We start from the raw sequence: 9,430 nt of genomic DNA on the forward strand, positions 1-9,430 counted from the left end.
TATTGTAACGTGTTTCTAAAACTTCTTATGGCTCGAGAATCATCTCCTCATTCCCATTGAACAGATCAGGAAGAGGGATAACTTGATGGCAATCACCCAGTACCTTTTTAATTTGTGAAATGTGAAAAAATGGATGAATCTTCGAACCCTCTGGCAGCTTTAAACGATACGCTGCTTTCCCGATCCTTTCCATAATTTCATATGGACCAAAGTATTTAGCTGCTAACTTCTGATATGCTCTTTTAGCTACTGACTGCTGCATGTACGGTCTCAATTTCAGAAAAACCCAAGTTCCAACTTCATACTCCACGTCTCTGCGATGCTTGTCAGCATTATTTTTTATCAGTTGCTGAGCATGTGTTAGGTGTCTCTTTATCTGCGACAACATTAGATCTCGTTCCTTCATCATTCGTTCTAACTCCACAACCTTTGTTGAATGCTCCTCAAAACGTATAATGGCTGGTGGATCTCTCCCGTACATGACACGAAAAGGAGATGTCTTCAGGGATGTGTGATACGACGAATTGTACCAAAGTTCTGCCCAGGACAAGAACTGATACCAAGTCTTAGGGTGTGCAGATGCCAAACACCTGAGATAAGTTTCTAAGCTCCGATTCAGGACCTCCGTCTGTCCATCGGTTTGAGGGTGAAATGCAGTGCTATACTTGAGTTTAGTGCCAAATAGTTTGAAACACTCCTTCCAAAAGGCTCTTAAGAAGGTATTGCATGTGTCTGAAACTATTGAAGCTGGGTAACCGTGAAGTTTAACCACCTCCTTGACAAACAGCTTAGCTACATCTGCTGCTTGGAATGGATGTTTCAAACCCAGAAAATGGCTGTATTTACTCAGTCTATCCACCATCACTAAGATAACATTCTTACACTGTGAAGTTGGTAATCCTTCTATAAAATCCATTGTAATGTCCTCCCAAACCATTTGTGGAACTGGTAACGGTTGTAGCAAACCAGCAGGTGAGAGGGTGGAGTACTTGTGTCTCTGACATACTTCACATTCGGATACAAACCTCTGAACATCGGCGAATAGACCTTCCCAATGAAAGGATTGTTGTATCCTTTTAGCTGTTTTCAATACTCCTGGATGTCCACCAATAACACTGTTGTGATACTCTTCTAATATCAACTGAACAGAACTTCAGTTCTTCGGAATTACCAGTCTATTTTTGAACCATAACCTGCCTTCTCTCGCCATATACTTCTTATTCCCGTTCTTATCAGCCAAACACTCTTGAACCTCCCTCTGTATCTTCTCATCCTTCTCAATATCTTCGTATATGTCTTGAAGTTGTAATGATGTGGGAATTGTCAAAGCCATCAATAGATGTGAGGAAAGTGCTCCATGGGGTTGTGTCATCCTTGATAACCCATCTGCTGCTTTATTCTCAACTCCCGGTTTATATAAGATCTCGAAATCATAGTTCAGCAACTTCACAAGCCATTTTTGATAATCCATCGTCAGTTCTCTCTGTTCAAGCAGAAATTTTAAGCTCTTCTGATCCGTATGTACCACAAAATGTCTCCCAAACAAATAATGTTTCCATTTTTGAATGGATAGAACAATCGCCATTAGCTCCATCTCATAGACTGGTTTAAGTTGCTCCTTTGCAGTTAACCCATGGCTAAATACGCAATTGGTTTTCTGTTTTGCATTAAAACTGCTCCGAGACCAAAACCAGATGTGTCTGCTTCTACAACAAAAGTATCTTCGAAGTTTGGCAATGCAAGTACTGGGGCAGTGGACATAGCTACCTTCAATCTATCAAACGCTGCTTGTGCTTCTGGATTCCATTCGAACTTGTCCTTCCGTAATAGATCAGTAAGAGGTTTTGCTTGTATGCCATAGCCTCATATAAAACGTCTGTAATAACCTGTTAGGCCCAAGAATCCCCTTAACTCCTTAACTGAATTTGGTGTGATCCATCTTGACATGGCCTGTGTTTTAACAGGGTTTGTTGACACACCTTCACGTGAAATAATGTGTCCCAAGTATTCGATCTGACTCTGACCAAAAGCACATTTCTTCTTATTCGCGAACAGTATGTTTTCTTCAAGAATCCTCAAAACTGATATCAAGTGTTGTTGGTGTTCTTCGAAGGAAGTGCTGTATACCAAAATATCATAAAAAAATACCAACACAAACTTCCTCAAATATGGTCTGAAGATTTCATTCATTAAGGACTGAAACGTAGTAGGTGCATTCGTTAAACCGAACGGCATCACTAAGACTTCATACTGCCCATCGTGAGTTCTGAAAGCCGTTTTTTCTATGTCTTGCTCTTTCATCCTTATTTGGTGGTAACCAGCTCGAAGGTCCAGTTTAGAGAAAACCATGGATCCATTTAGCTCATCCAAGAGTTGATCTATCATGGGAATGGGGAACTTATCTGCTTTCGTCACTCTGTTTAAAGCTCGATAGTCAATGCAAAACTTCCAACTGTTGTCCTTCTTTTTAACTAACAGAACTGGACTTGAGAATGGGCTGTGGCTAGGTCTGATTATTCCAGAATCCAACATCTCTTTGACCATCTTCTCCATGATCTCCTTCTGAGCGTGTGGGTATCTATACGGTCTTACACTGATGGTGTTATGTCCTGGAAGTAGTGTAATTGAATGCTTTCTTCCTCTAAGTGGAGGTAATCCTGAAGGTATTTCAAAGACTTTGACAAATTTGTTTAACACTTCTTCAATCCTTGTATCGAGCAATGTATTGTCTTGTTGGTTTAACTGTTGACTGCATAATTCAACAATGACTTTAGAGACATTTTAGAGATGAGTAGATCAGACTCTCCTCTTATAGACACCAACTGCCCATTGTGAATGAAAGACATCTCATTCTTATCCCAATTCACTCTACAATCACCCAATGTCCTCAACCAATACACTCCGAGAATGACATCGATTTGCCCTAACTCCAACACAATAAAATCGGAAGTGAATTCCAAGTTTTGGACAGAGAATGTCACCTTCTCACAAACACCAATTCCATTCACCAATATGCATGTTCCCAAAGTGACATTCAGGTTCGGGTCCTCTCTACATTTAAGTTTAAGCTTTTTTGCAGCCGCTGGTGAGATGTAGTTATGTGTTGCTCCACTATCCAACATTATTACAATGCTCTCCTTGCCCATTTTCCCACTCACTTTAGTTGTTGTAGGACCAGAAATCCCTCTAAATGAATGAAAAGATATAGCCATGCATTCACCAATTTGATCCATACATGCCCCTTCTTCTCTGTTCTCGTCTAATACTTCTACTTCAAACCCATTGAATACCGTCATGATTCTTAACTCCTTGTTTGGACATTTATGTTCTTTTGACCATGGAGCATCACATCAAAAACAAATTCCTTTTCTTCTCTTCTCGTCTAATTATGCGTTTGTATTGTGCTTTCTAGGCCTTTGCTCCACTTTGTGCGTTGGCTTATCATTGTTTTGTGCAGAATCTGTGAAAATAGACTTCATCTTCCATGAATTTGAGTTATATTGAGAGTTCCCTCTGTAATCTTGATTACATGAATCTATATTCTCCTTATTAGCTAACAACAGCTCCTTCTTAACCACTCTCCTCATAATACTTGACTCCATAGCCCTCGCTTCTGCTACCATTTCTGGAAGATTACGTGGCTTCTGCATATGCACCAGTTCTTGCATTTCTTGTGTCAACCCATTAAGAAATATTCCTTCTAACTTCTGTTCATCAAGGCCTGTCACTTGTGATGATAAGTCCTCAAATCTCTGTATATAATCTGCTATCGATCCTGTTTGTTTTATACAGAAAAGACTTTGGCTTGGACCTCTTATCTTCAAATTCCCAAAACGCAACATCAAAGCTGATTTAAACTGAGTCCAGCTGACGAACTGCTTTGTATTCACCACCCAATTGTACCAACCCAGGGCTTCACCACTCAAGCTTACTGAAACCAGAGCTAGCTTTTCTTCATCGTTATAACCTCCTAGTCGAAAAAATCTTTCAACACGAGCAATCCACCCATATACAGCCGCTCCATCAAAGACCGCCATTTCTACGTTCTTTATCAAGTTTTCCCGTAAACCTGGCCTAATGTTGCTACGGCATGGTTCCAAAGGCGAGATACGTACCTGATTTTGATTATCTGGAAGTCGCGATGGTCCTGAATTGCTTGAGCACCCAACTTCGCGAACTGTGTCGATTCCGGGTAAAGAACTCAACACAAGATCCAGTTTCCTTCCAAGATCTTCCAATTTCTGATCGCGAATCCTCAATTCGTTCCCTAGAGTCTCAATTCTTGATCCCATTTGTGAACCCAACGTTTCGATTCGATCCTTCATCTTGCTTCCAGAGTTTCGCATCTCCCCCAATTGATCGTAGACGTCCGCCAAGGAAGCTTCATTTTACTCTTCCTCTGATAGTTCTCGCACCGGTGATAATCCCAAAACCATCTTCGCTTCTTGAATCTTCAATCTCTCCACCAAATTCCGATTTTAACAAAATGGATTCCTTTGCGTTTGCTTCGATCGCAGATCACGAGCGCACCATTTGTTAAGAAAAGAACTTTCCTTTTATTAACTGTGAATGAATGAAAGAATGATACAGATCGTAACAGAATGTAACAGAGTAACTAAGAGAAACTCTAGGCGCAGCTAGATCATATTCCTCTCCAACGAAGACACATAAGTCTCGTATTCTCACAACAAACAACATAACTTCTCTCTTTTACAAACAAGGTTTATATAACATTTTCCTCTTGATCGCACGTGTCTCCCTCCAAGTCCGCACGTGCTACTCTGTTCTTCCTTCTTGTGTATACTTGTAGAGGCCTATCACGTACTCGCTCGATTCTTCTCCCTCGGTGCTAAAGGATTGTTGGAGAGAGAGACATCTGTTTCCTTGGGTTGCAAGAAAGAAGAGTTTTGAGTGGGTCAATATACTCTTTCGTTCTCTTCTTCGTCGGAGAGAGTTTTCGATAAAACGATTTTAGAGAGAGAAAGATTTGGATTAGTGAAACCACGAGTGACGAGAGCCGTTAATTATATACGGACGAATAATTAATTATCTAATTTTTAATTGCAGTGGCTTCAATTTAGACAAAAATAATACTAATCAATCATCTTCTAAAATTGTGTTATCTTTAGATAATTGATATTGGAATTTAGGGTTTTCATCTTCTTCGTCCATTTTGATTATTTAAGTAGTGTAAGTAAGCTTATTCAGATAGTGTGTTTCGAGTGAAGCTGTCTTAGATCAGGAATCCTCAATGATAATTGTTTAGTGAAGTTATTCTTCAGAGCATTTTGCGTTTAACTAGACTAGGATGCATAGAAATATAGAATGGTGTAGTCTTTAGCTGATTAGTGATATAGGAAACAAGAAACTCGTTGAAGGCTTGTGCTTGATCTTGAGAGATACAGATAGATTATTCAGGAGTTGGGTACGGTATATAACACTACAAATGACCGTCTCGTGTATTATGAAGTTTCTTAAACACGTTGTTTATATGTATTTAAGGGTCTATTTTTTTAAATTTTCCCACAGACCTAGAAAATGTTTGAGCCGGCCATGCACTTAAGTATACTCTGCCATATGTGATTAGTGCTAGTGGAACTGAAGTTGCTGAAGTTGCCACTTCGAATTTTGAGGATTTAGGTGATGTTTAAGTTTATGGGTTTCTTGATGAGGCTAGTTTGGTGAATAAGGTTTGCATTAATAAACGTATCTATATGCACACTGTTGATTTGGTTATGTAAAATTTGGAATCTCACAATGAAAATACTTTGAGCGTCCACGTGAGGTACTCCTGTGGTGGAGAATGATAAAAGATGGTATTGTCACGCCTCTGTTGGTTAATCTGTGCTACAAACCCGACTTAGAGCTTCCACCTTGCTTAAAAGCACACATGTAAGTTGTTGACTAGGTGAGACATGTTATTCAAAGGGTGCACCATATTGATCCTTTTTTGTCTTTTTTTTTCCTTCTTTTATATTTGAACATTCATTTTGGTTCCAAAATTTTAAGTTTATAGTACAAAAAAAAAATGTTAGTAAATATATGTTTTGTATATTTAAACTATAAGTACTAATTTTAGTGGATATTGATATTGGTCTACATATTTTGTTTGGTTTGGCTGTACTTGTACCATTAAGTATGGTACCACTACCATTTAATTATTCAACATATTTTTTTTTTAATCAAGCATGTGTATTTTTTATTCAATAAAATGCCTGAACTAATATAAATTGAGCAATACTTGATGTCAGGAAATATTGTGAACTTAATGAAATTGATTGTAATGCAAATATGGCTAAGAGATTACAAATGAACGTTTAGCAAACTAAATTTAGTGGTTAATGTCTTGAAAGAGGGTTAGTCTATAATTGTGTTCATGTTCTAGGACGGTTCTTAACAGTTGAATTTTTTATTTCATTTTTTTTTTTTGAATAACTAAGAGGTTCTGGACCGAAGCCCGTACATCCCCTCAGACCCGAGACTATAGCATGTTATATGGTCTTGTTTCATTTTCTCATTAGTCATTGATCTCTGAAATACTTTATGGCCAATGCTTTTAATCGTATAAGTTAGTTGTCTATTTCTTTGTATTTAATTACAATTCTAGAAACAAACATTCATATGTTTTAGCTATTTACAAGTCTGGCAAATCTTTATTTTACCATTGGTCCTTGTAGGTTCGACCTCATATATATTGTCTTCACGACAAAGTGTATCGAGTAATTACTCGAGCAAGGATCCCCCAGCTATAATGCGCTTTGAAGAGCAGTCTACGTACTAAGATTTATAAGTTGGAAGATATGTTCAAAGACAGGGACAAAATGTTGGCAAAAATCAAGGATCATTTGATCCATGCTCAATAGTTGATTAAACAATTCGTATGCAAAAGAGGTTGTCAGAAGTTGCCAGCTAAATATTATGTGCTGTATGAAGTGACAGAGAGAATTGGTAACGCAGCTTAAAGACTCAAATTACCATAATTAAGGGTCCATGATCCATGCAGTACTTCATGTCTCTCAGCTCAAGAAGGTTTTAGGTGATCATCATCAAGTGATTCCATTACCGGAGTTGTTTAATGAGGCAGAGGAATTGATATTGAACTAGAAGAGGTGCTGGAGACACACTTACAATGAAAAAGGGGTGTTAGAAACCCTAGTACATTGGAAAGGGTTTCCTAATCATGAGAATACATGGGAGATAGTCAAGGAGTGGCAGAGACAATTTCCAGCACTAGCGCTTGAGGACAAGTTTCAATTTGAAGGGGGGGGGATATTGATAAGCATCACGTTGTGAAACAAGAAAGAAAGATAGAGGTAGAGAGCAACACGTGTTGAGGAGAGTAACGATACATGGGAATAAAAAATTAATTGTATATAAATTACTGTAAACAATTAGTCTTCTTTACGCATTGTATTGTGAGTTGAGAGGGAAGAGTGATGTTCTAGAGCTCTTCATATCATACAATGTATCGATTCATTATGATAGTGAAGAAAGTACTTCTTCTTCTTTCGTATAAGTATTCTATCAGATTTTGAGCTTTGAGTATCCAAGTTATGCTAAAGCATTGGGGATTTTGTGATATTGTAATTTAGGGTTTTCATCTTCTTCATCCTTATTATATAGTGTGTTTTGAGTGAAGATGCTCTTAGACATGTACGGATCTACTTGGAAGGGTACTAGGGCATATGCCCTACACAGATTATATAAATGTGATGCTAATGGAACTGAAGTTGCCACTTTGAATCTTGAGGATTTAGGTGATGTTTAAGTTTATGGGTTTCTTGATGAGGCTAGTTTGGTGGATAAGGTTTGCATTAATAAACATATTTATATGCTTATTGTTGATTTGGTTCTGGAAACTTTGGAATCTGACAATGAAGATACTTTGAGCATCCACCGTGAGGTACTCGTGTGGTGGAGAATGATAAAAGATGGTATTGTCATGCCTCTGTTGGTTAATCTGTGCTACAAAACCGACTTAGAACTTCCACCTTGCTTAATTCGTCTACCTCGAGAGATAAAACACAAGATACTAGCCTCGCTTCCTGGTGTGGACATTGCGACATTGGCCTATGTTACTCCTGAATTAAGAGACATGGCTTCAGATAATGACTTGTGGAAGCAAAAATGCTTGGAAGAGTGTAAACATCTTGTGACATAAGGCAATAGTGTGGTTAAATTGAAGGATAGGTTTGTTACTTATTGGAGTCAAAAGGGAAATTTCTCCTTGATAAGAGCGAGGGCACTTAAAGGTACTTTTCAGGGAGCATGAGTTCATCTGGTAAGCTTTACATTTGTTTCCAAATCTTGCAAATAGGCAATTTTGATACTAGGAAGGTGCAAAGAGCATTTTCAACTTAGTATATTTTTCTGCTTCTTCTTTTAGTACTCAAGAATGCGATTGTTTGTAATCAGATTTTGCAAAGAAAGTATACGAAAATTGATGAGTTGCTGAAGTTAACATGGAATTGGCATTTAGCCTTTGATTTTTCTCAACCAAAGAGAAACATAATTAAAACATTTAGGAAAATGATTCAAATAGGATGAAGTGAAATTGAATAAATGCATAGTTACATAGTATATATAATGTTTGTTTAAAATTTTATGAAATACAATAATTTTTAATGTTTATATAATATAATATGTTTAAAAATTCAAGCAAAATAAATTAATCATAAATGGTGAAATGATTAATTAATAACCAACTCTTATTTAGGATGTTTCAGAGGCAGCTCTTATTGATAACGTGTCATATAATGGTTGGGTGAAAGTTTTAATAATATTGTTTTGTTATTTTTCTTCCTCATCTCTCTCTCTTTCGCGAATCTCTCCAGTAGAGATTTGTCTCAAAATCGGAATGACAATCGGCGAGTTGTTCTTTGAAAACGTTGAGTCTCCTTCACCAAATCAAAGCGTTGAGTCTCATTCACCAAATCGAAGTGTTGAGTCTCCTTCACCAAATCGAAGTGTTGAGTCTCCTCCATTTCTCTTGTGTCCTCCTCTCAAGTCAGTCAGGTTCGTCTCGATTCATAGTCTCCTAGTTACTCTTGATTATTCATGTGAATCCCTTGTAATAGTTTGTGCAATCAAGCCAAGTTTCTATTGACTCGGGTCATTGCGAGAATGGAAAGGAGAGTTCTCTTTAGCTAGCTTGAGAATTATGCTGTTCGAGGTTTAACTTAAACTAGATGATCTATCTGTGGTACTAGTCAAGATTGTTCTGACTTCTCAGCTTTTAATTTATTCCAAAAAGTTGAAGTAGCTGCCTACAGTTTAATGATTGTTGAATTGAAATTTGTAAACTGCAACTAATCTAAAATTTGTTCTTGAAGAGTGATCTTCTCAGTTTTGTGTCCTTTTTATGAATCAGTTTTGTGTCTTTTGTGTCATGAATGTGTTTTTTTTTTTTTTTTTTTCGGGGTTATGAATT

General features: G+C 37.6%; 1 long non-coding RNA gene across 1 annotated transcript in view; it reads left to right on the forward strand.

Annotated features, from left to right (window-relative positions):
• The window catches only part of LOC104780684, a 3,711-nt gene continuing 3,053 nt past the window's right edge, over positions 8,773-9,430 (forward strand). Inside the window, exon 1 of the long non-coding RNA XR_766794.1 lies at positions 8,773-9,015. This is a non-coding gene — a long non-coding RNA (uncharacterized LOC104780684). The remainder of the gene's footprint in view (positions 9,016-9,430) is intronic.

Source organism: Camelina sativa, chromosome 4 (genome assembly GCF_000633955.1).
Source record: "Camelina sativa cultivar DH55 chromosome 4, Cs, whole genome shotgun sequence".
Classification (NCBI taxonomy): domain Eukaryota; kingdom Viridiplantae; phylum Streptophyta; class Magnoliopsida; order Brassicales; family Brassicaceae; genus Camelina; species Camelina sativa.